Here is a 19,756-nt window from a genome sequence, read left to right on the forward strand (position 1 = left end):
AAAAGCTAAGCCCCAGCAGTCCACCTGCAATGACTGTGTTCCCAAACTTCCTTTATTCCTTGGGGACTCCACAGACCCTGAAACAACTCAGTCTTGTTCTCTCTCCCTATCCTTTTGTGTCAGCCTGCAATACCCAGGGGGTACTCTTTAGTTGGGAACCTGCTGGCCAATGCTTGCCTGGAGGTTCTCAGGTTCAGGAACGTGATCTTCACTTTCCTCCCTGTACACCACTGTAAATTTCCCAGTCTCATTCTCAGTCCTGTAGCAGATCATCTGCAGGGGCCTGCCTTCCTTCTCTGACTTGAGTTCCTGGAGAATCAACAAATCTTCCTGACAGACCAAGCTTTCCTCCTTTGCTTCATCCTTTTATAGAGACAACTGGTCAACATTTTTTAATGTTAAACCATTCATTCATAATGTCCTGAAAACCTAGAGACAACCTAGATGTCCCTCAACAGATGAATGGATAAAGAAAATGTGGTATATTTGTACAATGAAATATTATTAATGTGTTAAAAAATTAAATCATGAATGGGTAGGTAAATGGATATAACTAGAAAAAGTCATCCTGAGTTAGGTAATCCATAAAGACAAACATAGAATTATTTGCATATATGTGAATATTAGTTGTTAATTTGATGATAACCAAGCTACAATCCAGAGACCCTCAGAGGTTAGATATAGAGTAATGGATTAGAGAAATGGGTGGGGGCGTCATAAATCTCCTTAGGTTTCCACTCATTCATCCATTCATACACTCATTTTTAAAAATAAAACAAAATAAAATATAATAAGATAAAAATAAAAACTATCACATCAAAGTTGAACAAGACAAACCAACAAAAGTAAAAGAGCCAAGTGAAGAAAAAAGAATCCGAGAGCCACCCTTTCCCTACTCGGGTGTGCCTACTGTCTTGATCTCCCAGCTTAGGAGCAGCTACCATTTTATAACTCCCAGGACCACTTGCCCAGGGGTGATAGTGGGCTTGGCTCTCACACGTCAATCCTAAATCAAGAAAATGACCTGCTTAAAAGCTAATAAAATGAAGACATTTTCTCAATTAAGGTTTTCTCCTAGATAGATTTGTGGCAAGTTAACTGACCAAAGCCAACCAGCACATCATGCACTCTACCACTTCCTATATATAGCACATATATACCACATAAATATATATGTGTATCTATACTCCCAAGGAGTATGACACAGGAAGTGATGTGGTCCTCATGTCAGAGAGGAAAAACTAAGGCTCACAGAGGATAGGTATTGAGACAGACCATAGATACAAGTAGTGGTACACTTAATATTTTAATTATGGTTCCCTGATATTTTCTCTCTGTCCTCTGCTTCTTTCCTTCCACATCTGTTAATCATGTTTCTGTGTTCTATACCCTGTGAGGTCATCAGAGAGGACTGCCTATACTTTTAAGTATTGCACATGGCTTCAATGCAGAGACAAAATAATGGCTCCTTCGCCCACAGTACCTAGGTAGATTAGGCCATGGAGAAACAGGGTGATGGTGAGGTGTGTCAACATTCTATCTTAAGACGGATGTATGATGGTGGAGTAGGTTATGGAGAGGCAAAATGAATTATCAAAAGTAAGGTGTCTTTGCTGGGTTTCTTGAATCAACTTTACCACTACACAGAAGTATAGCTGTCCTCCACCCTAGAGCTTAACATCTGACCCTGTCTTGAATTATAATGATAAAACCATAAACAATACTAATAACTTTCTCCATCAGAGCTCCATATGCTCACCAGTGTTGCTGATTTAATGTTCACATAGGGTAGTCTTTATATTTCTCCTTTTTGTGTTTTTTTTGTGTTGTGTTCAAACACCACACTTATTCACCTTGGTACATTATATTCGAGAGAAATATAAAATTCACAAGAAGCATCAAAACAATGATTTTTCAGCCTAGTTTTTTTATATGATCTCAAAACCATGACCTGATCATTCAACCTTAACATTCACACAAAAATAGTAGCAGGCATCTAAATCTATTCCTTATTAAAGATTCAAAACAGCAGCATATAACATGAAAAGAAGCTGCAGCAAGGAAGCAGTTCATAGCGCAAGAAGGTAAAGAATGAGACATTAAAATGTCAGTGGTAGCATATAACAGGCCCTGTGATTGAGTCCCAGCATGTAAAAATGATGCAATAACAACGTGAACTTGTGGCAGTGTGCACTTGGGTCCACCTGATTTTCTTCCACAGTGATGTCATTTCTCCTACCCAATATGAACACACAAAGAGAAAGTGGAGCTCAGGAACACTCTCCTTAGAATCAAAGTGAAGCTGGAGCACATAGGGAAGATCAGAAAACTAGATATACCACAGAAATTCAACAGTGAATTGTGTTTATTTCTCCCAGGTGGTTATAGATTCATAAACGTGATCAGCTTGAGAGAGAAGACATGCTGTGATGGGACTCAAGATATTTTGAATTCTTTCAGGGAGATGTCAGAAGCAAGAGATGGCAGATACTTTGACAAGTTAATATCATTTTTAAAAGCCACAGGAGCTGGTTAAAAAACTCTTAACAGCAAAATTCCACAAATTTGCTTGGAAAGAATGTCACCAGGGAAGCAAAACACTAGGACATAAAGCATTTACTGAGCAATTTCATCAACCCTAGGCCAAACTGTTATAAAACTTATGAAGACAAGGTTACTGTCTATTGTCCTTGAAAATGGCTGGGGTGGATGTACAGGGATGGCTTAGGGGTTAAGAGCACTTTGTGTTCTTCAACAGGGTCTCAGTTCAACTGCCAGCATCCAGAGCCTATGTAGTATTCTAGCCTTCATAAACAACTGTATACATATGGCACATGTGTGCCTGAATACACACATATACAAAATCAACCTTTAGAAATGCCTAAATGCTTGTACTCATCTAAGAGTTTTAAAAATACATTTTATAAAATGTCAATGTTTTCTCCCCAAACTATTAATATATGGTTTCAAATTTTTGATTTCAATATTCTTTTGTTCTTGGCTCATGAGTATTATATCATTCCCTTAAAATGAAAGGCACTGTAGAGGCTACTCACATCTTGAGATGAACACTATAGATGACTCACATCTTGAGAGAACTGGGTGTTCTTGCAGAGGATCCTGACTTAATTCTTAGAACAAAATGGCAGCCTCCAATAACTCCAGTTCCAAGGGAATCAGATGCCTGCTTCGGACCTCTGTGAATTCCAGACATTCACAGACGAACATGAAGGCAAAACATCCACATACATAAAGTACAAATTGAAAAAAAGAACTTTAAAGGACACTGCAGATCACAGAATACTGTCATCAACCTAAATGTAGTCAAGCCTGAATCCCTACAGCTGGTAATGGCAGGACCAAATTCCCACGAAGGGTTAACTATAACACAGAGAATTCCCAAAAGGTAAGATGGAAACTTTGGAAGAACTCTGAAGTCCATATCCAATCTTTTCTGTTCCACCTTTATTAGAGTTTTAATCAAGAACATGGAAGGGCTCTTTCCATACTAGAGAAGAAGCTGGAATTGACTGTCATGCTAACTCCTGCTCAAATTAAACGCGAGTCCTTTCATTATTCATTGCAATGTCTATTTTATTTGGTCCCAGGATTTTATATTATTTTACTTTTGGCAGTGCCTACAATCTAATATCTAATCATGTGTCTATACCAAATTTTAATATTAAAAATTGAGTCAGCCCTTTCAGGATAATGACTCTTTTATTCTTATATATTCTCCTTCTCAATCACATTTCAAAGACAGCACTACACCACTATCTCCTGGATCATATTCTAAACTTCACTCAACTACACCACTGAAAGGCCAAGTGTCTCAGGAGTATATATTGATGATTTGGAGAGTGCCCAAAATTATCTAAAAACATTCAAAACATCAAATACAAATTTGCACGAGTGCCTTTACTTGGAACTTGGAAGATCCTACCTCGTCATAGTGGGAAAATGTTACTTCCTCCTCTCCTCGGTCTTGGTGTTCCGTGCCCCTCACTGCATTTATAATTTTCCTCACGTTCTTCTTTCTCATGGCTGAGATCGCTCCTACTCATGCCTGGTGTCTTTTTATGTATCTTTAATAATTTCTAGCCCATACAATGCCTATTATATTACTGAAACTCAATAAAACATCGCTATTAAAATTTATGCAAAAATTCACATTGACTCAGCTAGAAAAGAGTGAGAACTGATGACTGAAACTACAAAATAATGGGGGAATATAATGGAGAGCTAAAGATTTAAACATTTAGAGAATGTATTTCCTATTAAAAAATAAATAAAACCAAATCTTAAAAGAGAGATAAAGCATATTTGTTCCAAGAAGCATAAGGAAGCAGGACGTATTGAGAAGCAAGAAAATTTTACTCTTCAATACAGAAGTGATTAGAGTTAGTCTAGGCCTGTTCACTATCACTAATACAAAGAATTTTGTAAAAACAAAGTGTATTGATAATTGATCAAAGCCAAAATGAATGTTTACTTCTGTAATTGTGTTAGGTAAGTAGCATCGCTACCTTGCTTAACAATCATGCTAACTGCATTTTCTGTGAAGTATTTAATATTGTTCCCAATTAAGACTAATCTATTTTCTGCAAACCCTGAGTACATGCCCTTCAATAGGACTCATTCTAAAATACATTTCTTTTTGTTTGGTTGGGCTTTTTTGTTTTATTTTTTATTAATGGTAATGACACTGTGAGGTGTGGATAAAATTACATTTATAATACCTTCCCATTTGGGGTATTTGAGTCATGTAAATATCTCAGGCACTTTGGGCATGTAAGGTATATAAGATTATTTTCCCCTAATGTTTTTAACAATAATCTAAGATAAATGTCAAGATATAAGATAAATGTACATGTGCACATGTGCACATACAAACCCTCCATGAAAAGATGAAATATAATGACAACTAAAGGATTTTTATATATGTACTTGATCATGTTGTGAAGTAGAATACAATATTATGATAATTTCAGCGAAGTTTGCTAAAAATTGGTGTTTACTGAACACGTAAAACAAAGGGATAGCTTTCTTTCATTATTCACCATAATATAAAATGAAACATCTTTAGAAACTATGTTTTAAAATAAAATTATAAAATATATATTTTGCCTATGCACGGTGATCTTTAATGTTAGTGAACAGCTCTCCTGCTGTGAGGAAACAGATAGTATCCCAAAAAGATTTCAACAATGACTTAAGTACCTGTTTATGCTAAGGAAAATAATAGGTTCTATTAAATTCTATAATTATCTCTATTTTTAAAAGTTGCTGAGGAAATGTAATTATGAAACCAAGGCCTTTTTCCTGTACTGAAATTCCATGGATAAAGCCATAGCAAACATCCTTTAAGAAGAAAAACTTTGTAGTTTTCAATTCCTTTGGCTGGGTGTACTTGTTGGGTTAATATATTGGGTTATATTTATGTTCATATGTATTGACTAAGATACTATGCAGTGAGTATGTAGCATCTTAAAGCTATTACTAAATGAGCATTAGTTAAATATTAATGGAGTCACACATACCTGTTCAGGTTTTGAATATTTATACTTCACTGGTTTCAAAACCACTCTCTCATTAACATCTCTGGAAGAAATCCACTTCAAGGCTGACAAGCACTATCGTCTTTAGTTTGAATACTCCTAAAGTTGTCTTAGTTTAGCATTTTCTAACAAGCGAGCATGCTATATTAGTATGCTTGTGTGTGTATTACATTGGTTCTACACCTTCTTTTTCATGGCTATAAAATGAGTGTCATTTAAAATGTAAGGTAGTGATTGTTGCAAATACATCATACAACAGCACCTCAGTAGCAAGGAGCTATTTGTCCTTAATGTGAAAAGTATCAAGGCCACCCAGAGATTGCCCTACCTGAGGATCCATCCCATATGCAGCCACCAATCCCAGACACATACTGATACCAAAGTGCTTGTTGACTGGAATCTGATATGGATGTCTCCTGAGAGGCTCAGCCAGAGCATTACGGATACAGATGAGGATGCATTATCAGACTGAGTGTGAGTACCTCAATGGAGGAGTTAGGGGAAGGACTGAAGAAGCTGAAGGGGTTTGTAATCCCATAGGAAGAACAACAATATCAACCAACTAGACCCCCCCAGAACTCCCAGGGACTAAACTACCAACCATAGAATACACATGGACAGACCCAAGGCTCCAGCTGCATATGTAACAGAGGATGGCCTTGTCTGGCATCAATGGACGGGGAAGTCCTTGGTCCTATGCAGGTTTGATGTCCCAACATAGGGGAATATTAGGGTGGAGGGTCATGAGTGGGTGGGTAGGTGGGAGAACACCCTCTTGGAGGCAGTGTGTAGGGGATGTAATGGGGGCAGTTTGGAGGGGAAACTGGGAAGTAGAATAATGTTTGAAATGTAAATAAACAAAATAATAAAAAATGGGAAAAAATCTCCCTATTTCTTTATTATTTAGAAAGGGTGAGAAGTTTTCTTTAACAACAGTAATGATTATTTCAAACAATGCAGAGACAATAGATCTGGGGGATTGGTCAATAGGAATGAAGAGCATTGATTATAAAATCACTAGAAATTATATACTGTATCTGCCATGTTAAAAGCCTAACATTTCTATAGCATATGAAACCTATAATTGTTCTATACTTTTCCCAGGGGGAGGATACAGGAAATAAAAGACTGATTTTAACATATATATTTCATCTTCCATGACTCATTAGTCATTAATAAAAGGATGAAAAGGTCTAATTTTTAAAGGAATGAAGTTCTATAGTGGTGATATTAAAATGAATTCCACATCCTATTGCATAACAATGCAAACTGTTCTTCATCTCCCAATCATTTTGTTTACTTCATCTAATTTCATAGATTATGTAGAAAAATAGAAAATGTTTCTCAAACAAAGTACTTACTTTAGTCTATATAATGGACAGAATGAGCTAATTGGGCAGTAAAAACTGACAGGAAAAGAATTCAACAGAAAAGGACTTGGAAATTGCAGTAGGGACACTCAGTGGGTCACTCCTGGTGTACTGATTGGTCCACTTCTAAAGGGAAACATACATTTTTTCCCCTGAAGGACACTGCTTACTGGACTCTAGACTAGTATTTTAAATAAATGTGTAAGGTACTACAGTTGATCGCCAGAGTTAACAGTGTTGAATGATGGAAAAAGAAGCAAATTCTGGGGTAACATTTTCTTCCCTGAACCAATAATTTGCTAAAGTCAACAAATCACAGCTACTCTCACCATCGCCATGCTCCAAGCTGCTTTGTTGTGCTCTCTTGTCTCAAGAAACCTGTGCTAAGTGAAGAAACAGGATTGATTTCTGTCTTCATGTTTATTGATACTTTTGTTATTGTTCTAGAATAAAACCCACCCAGTTAATATCTTTTGCGTCATTAAGTAGGCTGTCTCTTGCTTAACAGATGTCAGCTATGTCTTATTGTTTGTAGGGTGTTCCCATTATCCTGTATTCTGTTTTCTGTTTGCTTTTCTGTTTATCAGAAAGTACAGTGCAGGAATCAGTACAACCATGTTGATGTTGGTCTTGTGCACTGTTTTCAGATTCTGGATTCTGTACCCCAAAATCAGGTTGCCATCTGGACATGGGCACTTCAATGACCAAAATGTAATAAAGAATGTTCCCCAAAAGGCCCAAGCCTGTAACTAGGCAAGGGAGAGAGGAATTTGAGACTTCAGTTAGAGTGAAGACATCTCAGGTAGGGACCTCAAGGACAGAGAAAGACAAAGGAGCAGAGAGGATGGAAGTTACCATGGGATAGGATGGACCACAAGCACATGTCCAAGAGAGTCTCACCCTGAGGACATGCACGGAACAGAGCAAGATTCACTTGGCAAATAGCAGGACATTCATCTGGCTATTCATAGAATAGGCACATAAAATAGCTTAGAACCTGCCCAGCAGAGTGTGAACAACGTATTAATAAAACCTGATGTCTCTATGTCATCTACAAGGAAATCAAATGGGTTAGAGTGTGGCAGACCCCACTACCCTTCCACAACCTGGAAAGGCAAGCCTCAGACAAGTCCGTGGAGCGGGAAGAGTGGCTACTCTGGTGGAGGAATACGTTCCCTGCCAGGAAGAGAAGAGAAACATCTCAGCAGAAAGAATGGCAGGGACGATGGGAACCCGGATCAGGGCCACACCTCACAAGTAATGCAGCTGACTGCCTGTCTGTCTCCTTTAGGTCTCAGAAGGAGTCTTCCTCTATGGGTGATGCATTTAGTCTATACCTGGAAGCTCCATCCCTGGACTTAACTTGCCGAGACGGGATTGAAGATATTGGTTTGTATAGGTCCAGGTAGGCTTTAATTAGCCCTATATAGGCAAGTGGAGAAAACCAAAGGGACCATATCTTTGGAAAGCCTGTCAGCCCTGGAAGGGAAAGCACGCCCAGGAAAAGGAAGAAGGGTTTTTCATTCCAGTTGCTGCTCTGCCCCTTTTCCCAATTTCTCCTTATTGCATGTTCTCAGGGAAAGAGGAAGGAGAACCACAGGAAAAGCCCTCAGAGCCCGTGCTAGATTGCTGCTCTAGAGAAGCCTGTTGTTGCTTTTAGCTGAAAGGACTGAAGTACTTGAGTCCTGGCAGGCACTTCCCCAGACCTTTGTTAGAGGACACTCCCTCACACATAGTAAGTATTATAATTTGTAGAGATTAATATAATTTTGAATCACCATAGAATCTCAAATTGTAACCACTATCACTAACTGTTACTATAACAACCATTAACTATGTGAAGAAATACCATAGCTATCTTGATGGAAACTAAGAGTAAATACTAAATAAACAACAAATACCTAGGCTGAAACCACAATTTCCTCCTTGTGTCTTTAGTTCCCCCTAGTAACATACTTCTCCATCAGATCACAAAATAAAAGATACCGTAATAGTGTGGTCATTGTTATTACAGTGGATGGGTAAAATGCCAGCACTGTCTTTTGAGCTCACATCTCTCCCAGCTACAAATGATCAGCTATCTCTACTCACCCTGTAATCCCTTACTAATCTTTCAAATCCCAGCAACTTGTAAAGTCCATAGTAAAGCTTTAACTAATTCTCCTGGAGTGAGTGAGATAATCGCTATTGTTATCTATAATCCCCCATTACCTTGTATGCTCATTAAGTATGCTTACATGTTAACACTGGAGCTTGTCTATCTACCTGACATTATCATCAGTCTGGGAACACTGATGGCAGAGAAAACCCGTGTGTTTGCTTCTGCTTTGTAAACCGTGCAAGCAGTGTTTGCTAATTAACAGTTGAACAAGACTATATTCATTGTCTGAAGAATGCACTGCGTTACTGAATATGCTTTGAAGCTGATATTTAGTTCAGGCTTAATGATAAAGACCAGAGTGCAAAACACGGAAAAGAAAATAGTGAAGATTTTAGATTCAGAATTTGTGAGTTATGCTTAGCTGCATCATTTTGTATTTGCACCTCCTTCTTTAAAAAAAATGCTATGGAATTCTATCATAGGGAATGTTATTCTAAAACACATTAAACTATGACGTTTTTATTTAAAACTTTAAAATTTAAAATGACTTACAGTTCGTTTCTTTACATGGGTTTTTGGTTTTACATAATTCTTAATTTTTTCTATTTTGAACTTTAAATGAGGTTCAAGATTCGTTTAGATACAGAAAGATGTAATAAAATTCACAACATGGGGGTGATGTGCCTGATGAATGGACCCTTGGATTTCTAAAATTAAGACAAAAAATAGCTGTGAGTTGAAAGTTGTAGACTAATCAAAATAGTGGATTTGTAATGAGAATAAGAATAACTCAGACATGAAGAACAAAAATTAAATATGCGTTTGTAAAGATTCCGCTACTGAAACTGGCGAAGTGCAAATCAAGTCCAAGGCAGCTTCAAGATTTGTCTGCTGGTTTAATATGTATGCAGCAGCAGAAAATAAAAACATAGCATCAAGGGCAAATTGTCAGCGTTCTCCCTTCATAATAAGGTGGTTGACATGTGCTATTATGCATTTTTAAATATGATCATAGTCTGAGTAGGATGGGAGCTGTGTTACCATAATACCTGATGTATACAGAAAGGCTGCCATGAAATGGGCTTCCTAGTCCTCTGGGCTTTCTGTCAACAAAGACTCTCTGTGCTACTAACAGTTTATTTACTCTTTATTGTATTTATTGTTCAGGATACAAGTAAATAATTCAGTTCCCTTACCTTCTATAAAGAGAGCCCCTAAATCATGTGGAATAATTTTGGACTTGCTGAATAATTAGCCATATATTTACATGCACATTAAAGCCAAAATTGCCTTCCTAAAACTAGTAGTGCTAAAAAAAGATTTTCATCAACAAAATAGAATACAAATGGAACAAACATATAGAGGAATTTTAATCCAGCATATGTGGCTGCTCCAACGGGTCACATTCAAAGACCTTCTATGTCTATGTGATCAAGCGGAAATGCAATCCTACCACACATTTTTAATCCCTCTGGCTGGAATATAAATATGCCCTTGGTTCGCCCCAGTGATCCCAAACAATGAAAGTAAGGTTATTTACAGCAGGAAGCTGCCATGTTTGAGAGTAACATCTAATTGGTGGGAAGACAAAGTGAAGGATCAGAGAAAGATTTGATAGATAGGATACGGCCAACTGTCAGGAGAAGAGCACAGGAAAGAGAAGTAAAAAGAGCGTGACAGAGTGAGTCAGGAATGGAGGACAGGTCAGTTGAGTTCAGGCAAGGCAGTGGCGTTCAGTTGAGTTCATTCAGTTCCATTCAATTCATGTAGTCAGTGCAGTTCAGTTCACAGAATTCAGAGGCAGGTTTTCCATGAAGAATTCAGTGAGAAGCTGAGAGAAGCTGTTTGAATCAGTCAGCTTGGAGAAGAGTTTCAGTCAGAACAGATGAGTCTAACCAGCCAGGCAGAGCTCAGAAAGAACTAGAAAGGGTGCGTGAGCTTGTTCATCAATTACATGTGGCAGAAAATGTTTTGTTCTTACTACTCACAGTAGCAGTCTCTTCTTCAGAAGTGTTGTACTTGATAATCTTCCACCAAGAGATCTGAGTGCAATGAATAAATATGTACACTGAAATCAGAGGAATGTTGAAGAAAAAAAAATCAGGAAATGAATTCCAATTTCAAATTAATTCTGGTAATTGTCATAAGATCAAGGACTTATGCTCTTGACTCAATCCAATACAATAGAAATTTAATAGATTCTAATTTTCAAACAGCCAAAGACATTGGATATAAACATAGTAAGATAGTTTACTATTTTAATTTAAAACCCAATTGATTGCTCCAACTTCTTTCTTTACAGATCCAATGTTAAAGTCTATTTTGTTCTTGTTGCTGACTAGTGTTCAGGAAATAATAAAATATCAGGGATGAACTGTCTAGACTTGCAGAATACCACATTGTGAAGTCTTCCCATCTTCTTCCTCTTGGGCTCAAACTAATTGCTTTCCCCTTTTGTACATGAAGTCACATACATGAGGGTTTCTTTTTTTCCCTCTGCTCACCATCGTTCACAAAACATTGTCTCACAGAAAACTACATTTACCTATTATAAACACACACGGAAACACTACTTTCCTAAGTAGCTTGGATCGTGTTGTTCAGTTCATGCAGTTTCCAATGTCTTCTTTGCTTGTATGTGGCTGACTCCACTCAGATTTTCTAGAGCATTTAAAAGGGAAAAACAAAGACCAAAGAGTATTCATGTGGAAAATTAGTCAAGACTACAACACCCAGGGGAAATTAATGGGTAGAAATAAGTCTGCAATATTTTATACTCTTCTAAGTCTGAAAACACTTGCCACATTGGGACACTGATAGATAGCAGGAGTCCTCAGCACAAAATTGAGAAATTCAGGTACCCACATAGCCTCTGTTATTGGACTAACTCGTCTGAAAGCCAATAGAACAATCCCTGTGTTTTCCTTCTTTTTTAAATTTTTTTTATTTATTTACTTACTTTTAGACTCCAGATTGTATTCCCCTCATGGTCTATGCCCACGACTGTTCCACATCCCATACCTCCTCCCTGCCCTATTACCTCTGTCTTCACAACGATGTCCCCCACTTCCACCCCAACCAGACCTCTAAACTTATAGGAGCCTCCAGTCTCTTGAGGGTTAGGTACAGCTTCACTGACTGAACCCAGACCTGGCAGTCCTCTGCTGTATGTGTGTTGGAGGCCTGGTACATGCTGCATGGTTGGTGATCCAGTGGCTGAGAGATCTTCGGGGTCCAGGTTAGTTGAGACTGCTGGCCTTCCTACAAAGTTGCCCTCCTCAGCATCTTCTGGCTTTTCCCTAATTCAACCAGAGGGGTCAGCAGCTTCTATTCATAGGTACATATCTCTGCATCTGACTCTTTCAGCTGCTTGCTGGGTCTTTTGGAGAGCAATCATGATAGGCTCCCTTTTTGTGAGCACTCCAAAGCCTCAGTAATGGTGTCAGGTCTTGGTGCCTCCCCTTGAGCTGGATCCCACTTTGGGCCCGTTGCTGAACCTTCTTTTCCTCAGTCTCTTCTCCGTTTCCGTCCCTGCATTTCTTTCAGACAGGAAGAATTATGGGTCAGAGCTTTGACTGTGGGATAGCAACCCCATTCCTCACTTAATGCCCTGTCTTTCTGCTGGAGATGGGTTCACTAAGTTCCCTCTCCCCGGTGTAGGGCATTTCATCTAGGGGGTTCCCCCCACCTTCCTTTGAGTCCCAAGGATCTCTCAGTTCCCAGGTCTCTGGTACATTCTAGAACATCTTCCCAACTTCCTTCCTCCTGAGCTCGACTGTTTCCATTCCTTCTGCTGGCCCTCAGGGTTTCAACAATTTCCCCCTACCCAATACCAGATCATGTTCCCCTCTCCCTCCACCCCCATTCCATTTCCTTCCCCTCTGCCCTCCTCCCCACTTGTGGTTGCTTTCTTCTCCCTCCCAAGTGGGACTGAGGTGTTCTCACTTGGGCCCTTCAGCTTGTTGACCTTTTTGAGTTCTATGGTCTGTATCTTGGGTATTCTGTATTCTTTTTTTTCCCCACTTATTAGTGAGAATATACCGTGAATATCCATTTGGGTCTGAGTTACCTCACTCAGGATGATATTTTCTAGTTCCATCCATTTCCCTGTGTTTCCTTAAACTAAATGCACTACTATTTTAAAAGTATGAATACAGGCACAAAATGCCATTTTATATTTCTCCTGTACCCATTGGGAACTACAAACTTCAGTGAAAGTGAGGTAGCAACTTAATCATGCATTTGCTACCTAGATGATAGCTTTCATTTGTCACTGGGAAACACACACAGAATTTTATTATGTCTGTACTATTAGAAAGACTGTGTGACTTATTCATAATTTCAAAAATTAATGCTTGGAAAACACCAAATGTCACATACTTCTCAGACCGCATTTTTTGCTGTTGGTTTTAGCCAAGAATAGAGTGATTATTTTGTTGAATTAAAATTCCTCCTTATATTCTTTTTAGTTTCTTTGCATAGTATAGAAGCAGGGAGACAGGAGATGGGATAGGGGAGATTCTGGAGGGGAAACTAGGAAAGGGGATGACATTTGAAATGTAAATACATAAAATATACAATTAAAAAAAAGAGTATGTGGGTGGTTTTTCTAACAAAATTTTCACTGTTGTTCGTATGAGGCAACACAGTGCATTTATTTATTACAACAATAAGCACAGCTGCAAAATGGGTCATAAAAATATGACATGAGAATCTTGTAACTAACATGTCAGCTGTAATTGAGAAATAAATTAAATGATCCATCTGCTTCCCATCATCAATTTCACTATTTCTCTAGTATTTAAATATTTAAATGAAAGTGAACATTATTTATTAATTAATTACTCACTAACTAAATTGCCACATTTATATTGATTATACCCATAATGTATTACCAATCCATAACATATGGTTGCTTTTTCCAACACACTCAAATTTAATGAGCTTATAAACTCCATGTCTCATTAATATAGCTTTCTCCTTAACCTCTACTATTAAGTTCATCTGAGTTGGTGGTATGAAGTCTTCGGTAATAATGGGCATAATTCTAATATTATCTATCCTTATGGTTAGAAATAAGGTTAGACATACTTGGAAGGTGGAGAAAATAGATGATAAATAAATATGTATTGTGCATTAAATTATAAGATGAAAATTTTTGATAATTTGAACTTCTAGTGAGAATAAAGACAGTCAGTCATCATTGAGATGAATTAAATATAACCATAGCCTGTATCGCCTGTATTTGTAAAAATCTCACTTTGGCATGGCATATGTTATCTCAGGGAACACAGAAGCAGATCTACTTTCCTTTTTCAAACAGAATATTGTATATTATGATGACTATTATTAGTTGATTCAATAACTCCCTGCTGTTTAAACTATACTCTCTCTTGAGCTACCAGGCTGGTCATACCTCAGCCAAGTAACTTGATTGTAATATTTATAGAGATCATAATCACACAACTGCATATGGACATGCTTTGTCTTCTGATATCTTCTTCATTTGATTTTATAAATAATACAGATATTATGAGAACAAAAAGAAATATAGGTGAGGCAAAATGTATAACTGTAGAGGAATTTTAATTCAGCAATATGGCTGCTCTGACAAGGGGTCACATCTAAAGACCTTCTAGGCCTATGTGATCCTGATAGAATGCCAAGATTCCTTGGATTGCAGTATAATGTGGCTGGAATACAGACACATTCTTAGTACATACCTTTAATTTTATCAATGAATGTAGGGTTAGTTTGTAACAGGAAGCATTCATGTTTGAAAGTATTGTCTAGTTGGGGGCTGACAATGTGATGGATCAGACAAAGATCTGAAAGAATAAGTCAGAGATAAGATACACCCAACTCTCATGATAACAGACAGGAAAAAGAGGCAACTTAAAAGCACCATGCAGAGGTGGAACAGTTTTACTGGGACAGTTTTACAAAGACAGGTTTCAGGTGAAGACAGAATAAGCCAGAGAATGAGAAGGAGTCAGTTTAGAGGAGATTGCCAGAGTTAGTTTGAGGCAAAGTAGAGTAATTTATTCAGAAGCCAAGAGAAGACAGTTTGAACCAGTCAGCCTGGAGAGAAGTTTTGAGCCAGAAGAGCTGAGTTGAGCCAGCCAGCCACAGTTCTGAAAGAACTAGGAAGGGTGGGCTTATTCAGATGTAGGCCTACTAGGCAACCCTTATATCAGGTGAAAAAAAGTTACTTTTTCATATAAAACACTGATCTATTTTGAATGGGAATGTCCTCCATAGGCTTATATATTTTAAATGCTTGTTCATTAGGAAATGGCACTACTTGACAGCAATTAAGAGGTGTGGCCTTATTGGAGGAGGTATGACCACATTGGGGTATGTCACTGGGGGTGGGTTTGGGAGTTTCAGAAAGTATAACCAGGACAGTGTCTCTATCTTTCTTTCCTGCTGCCTGTGGATCTAGATGTAAAACAACCAAGAAACATGCCTGCCTACATGACAATGTTTCCTACTACAATGACAAAGGATTAAACCGGTGAAACTCTATGCGGTCATCAATTTAATGCTTTCCTTTACAAGACTTAACCATAATCACCGTGTCTGTTTATAGCAATATAATCAAGTATGACTAACACAAACTCCTACCAGCTCTTTCTATCCTGTTCCCATGTTTTATTTCAATCTAATGTCAACCTAATACAAACCCCATAGCCTAAACTGATCACGTTTACTTGGCTTATATATTTGAAATTTGAGAGATGACAGTAATTTAAGTTGATCTCTACATTGTGTTGATTTGACCTGAAAAAGTTCTCTAAGTTAAAACAAAACTGTGCAGGATCCAGTCCTACTCTTCTGTGGACATCACTCTTCAAACACTGATCTTTCCGAGTTGTTACCATCTGTATTTTCAGGATGATACACCTAGATGCTGAGACATCTGCAAGTTGATCCAGCATGGAACTCACAGCACTGTTAGCTAAATTTCCTTTACCTCGGTTCAGTTTGTCTATTCTTAGATTCAATGAACCTTCTTTATTTCATCATCTATATGCAATATTTGATATTAAGGTTGTGTCATGAATTACAACTAAATGTACAAATTATTCCTACTAAACCATAAAGACTTTAGAAGAAAATATCTCTCAAATGGTTCACCCAATATACTACTTAACACAAATATTTTAGGAAATATGCAATATTTATTGAAGATTAATTGGTTTAGGTCTTCTCCCTACCATTATAAACATGCCAATCAATACAGCACATTTAATTCATGCCATTTAAAATATCTTAATTGATGTAATCAGATTGTAAGATACTCTGATTTAAGAACTCTGTTATAAACACAAATGTTCCAGAAAAAGCTGATATAAAATACATCCAATCTGATGACCCATCTCTAGCAGAGATAAAATTCAAGAGCATCAAAGAATTTCACTTATAACAAAAAAAAACCACACACACAAGATATCAAATTTGATATTGGCACGCCTTATTCTTGGCTGTGTTTAAACAATAAAGACTCAATAATCAGAAGTTCAAACTTCCACAAAATATTATTTTTTATCAAGGTATTTCTTTTTATTTCTACATGTATTTGACATATTTTTAGGAATCTAAAGGCACACAATAGAAAATCACATCTCTGAAATAATTGCTTCTGATATTCACTCACAGCAGTGTGAAATGACAGCTTTGCTACTAACATATGAACATAAGCCTCATGTGTATGCCTGTTTGTGTGTGTGTGTGTGTGTGAGAGAGAGAGAGAGAGAGAGAGAGATGAGAGAGAGAGAGAGAGAGAGAGAGAGAAAGAGAGAGAGAGAGAGAGAGAGAGAGAGAGAGAGAGAGAGAGAGAGAAAGTTTAATATCCAGAATAGGTAAAGGGACACTACAACATTGCCATAAAAGACTCAATTAAAAAGCATATATACCCAAAAGATGCTTAATCCCACCATAAGAACTTATTCAGCTATGTTCATAATGGCTTTACTCATAATAGCCAGAGACTGAAAACTATTTAAATGTACCTCAACTGAGGATTGAATAAAGAAAATGTGGCCTATTTACACAAGAGACTGAGCTTCTAGAAGTGGCAACCAATGAAGAGGGAATCCATGCCTGATATTCCCTGAATGACCAGGAACAGGAATCTGAATGGCCCTGAGTCTTTAGGGTAGAACCAAATAAGGTAGGCCATAACAAACAAACAAACACAAAACAATAACAAGAAAAAGAAACAAAAGCAAAAAACGCACAAAAGTCATAGATCAGTGCCTAGCCCAATCAAGAGGGCCTTCCTCTGGCAGCTGATGGAAGCAGGCAGAGATCTTCAGTCAAACATTAGGTGGAGCTAATGGGACTGGGCAAGAGACGGGGAAGATCTTCCCAGGAGGATGGAAGACACCAGAACACATCCCACAGAGTCAACTAAGCTCATAGAGGCTCACAGAGACTCAAGAGGCAATCTCACAGTCTGCATGGGTCTGCACTAAGCCCTGTGCACATGCCAGGTAGTTGTTTAGCTTGGGTTTTGTGGCGCTCCTAACAGGGCGAGCAAGTGTGTCTTGGATTCTTACACCTGCTCTTGGGGCCATTTTCTCCCTAATGAGTTGCACTGTCAGATTTGACATGAGAGTGTCTGTGCCTGGTCTTATTCCATTTGCTCTACTCAGTTGATAACGCGGAGAGGACTGCTTTTGTTTTTTGTTTGTTTGGTTCGTTGATTTTTTTTTTCTGAGGAAAAAAATGAGAAGCAGTGGATCTAAGAGAGGGTAGGTAGAGGGGGAACTTGGAGACGTGGAGGGAGGAGTTCTGAGATCAGAATGTTTCGTATGAGAGTATTTCAAAACAAAGAAATAAAAGAAAAAGAATGCCAAACCTGAAGAGAAGAAAACAAGAGCAAGGTTGCTTAGCAATGCAAAGCAGAGGACTTGAACAGATATATATCTAAAGAAAATGTCAGGCCAAGTGGAAAAATAGTATGTAAGCTATAAATATATATGTGCTTGCGAGTGCACGTGGACACACACACACACACACACACACACACACATGCTCACTCACTCACTTGTATGTGCTATGTGCAACTTAAGGTAACTAAAAACAATATAATTCTTTATGAAGTTTTCAAGCACCCTTAGTGTTACCTTAAAAAAATCTACCAGGCAATAAGGACCACCCCCATTTAAGCTTTTGGTCAAAGGAGCCCACGAAGCTTCCAAATCACTACAGGCCTTTGACCTCTGTGGTCTCCCAGAGTTTGAAAGTAAGGCCCTGTTGCTGAAGACCCAGAAGATCTAGGTTGAATTTTCCCAGAGGACTAGCTTTCATAGTACCTGAAGGTGCTATACAGGCTTCCAAAGTGGTGGAGCAACCAGGAGGTCTGGGACACCCATGATTCACAGCAATGACCAACATGGCAAGATGTCCCTATGGAATATCAGTGACACTCATGGATTGGTGGCAAACAACATCTATCTAATCAGACTAAGGGACCACTCATAAAACAAAATTTCTACCTGCATCCTTATAGATAAATATAGTTCTCACTCTCGATCAAGAAACCTTTCTGTAGCATCCAGAGAACATTATGGAAAACTAAGATTGATCAACACAGGGAAAACACCTGAGTGTGAGGTGCCCAGCAGATAATCCACAAAACAACTTCTGTGCTCAAGGGTTAGGGAACATTGAAGAAGTGTGGGTCGTGTCTTAGGGTTTCCATCACTGAGAATAGACACTATGGTCAAGGAAACTCTTATACATGACAATATTTAGTTGGGGCTGGCTTACAGGTTCAGAGTTTCAGTCCATTATCATCATGACAGGAAGTGTGGCAGCATCCAGGCATTCATGGTACTGGAGAAGGAACTGAGAGTTCTACATCTCGATCCAAAGGCACTCAGAAGACTGGCTCCTGGGAAGCTAGTACAAGAGTCTTAAACCCATGCCCACTGTAACACACTCCCTCAAACAAGGCCACACCTACTCTAACAAGGCCACACCTCTAAATACTGCCATTCCTGGGGTCAACATATTCAAATCACCACATTCTATTCCCACACAGGCTTGTTCAAACACCTGAGTCTATGGGGACCATACCTAGGCACACCATAATGTAAAGTATGTTTAGTTCAGCTTCAAAAGTCCCATAGTCTAGAAAAGTCTCAACAATGTTAAAAGTTCAAGGTTCAAAGTCTTTTCTGAGATTCATCCAATCATTTAACTGTAACCCCCTATGCAATTAACATAAAAAAGAAGGTCATATACCTTAAACATTACAGGATCTACATTACCATTCCAAAGCTTCTTAGCGAGGATATACTGGGTCAGAGGAAGTCCAAAAGCCAGCAAACTCTATACTCTGCATCTCTATATCTGATGTCCAACTCTATAGGTTAATGTCACTATGAAGGTGAAGGCAGACAAAATAAAACATTGCCTGTCATTGGAAGAGAAGGAAGGGAGGCAGAAAAGTTTTTAGAACAAAGGGAGAGGCAGAGAGAAGGGCAGCAAGGAGGAAGGAGCTAAGAGACAATGGTGGCAGATGCTAAGATTTTTATCCTCTGTGCATTGTTACAGGTTGTTATGACTATTCTTAATGGAAATGTGTATACAGGATTTTGTTTTGTCTAAATGGGAAAATTATATCTTATCAATTGTATCAGAGGATATTGTGTGGTATGTACTTTCATGTGGTCACTTAATTAATTTCAAGAGAGTGTATGGTGTCAGGACAC

Source organism: Rattus norvegicus, chromosome 1, assembly GCF_021556685.1.
Source record: "Rattus norvegicus strain SHRSP/BbbUtx chromosome 1, alternate assembly SHRSP_T2T, whole genome shotgun sequence".
Taxonomy (NCBI): Eukaryota; Metazoa; Chordata; class Mammalia; order Rodentia; family Muridae; genus Rattus; species Rattus norvegicus.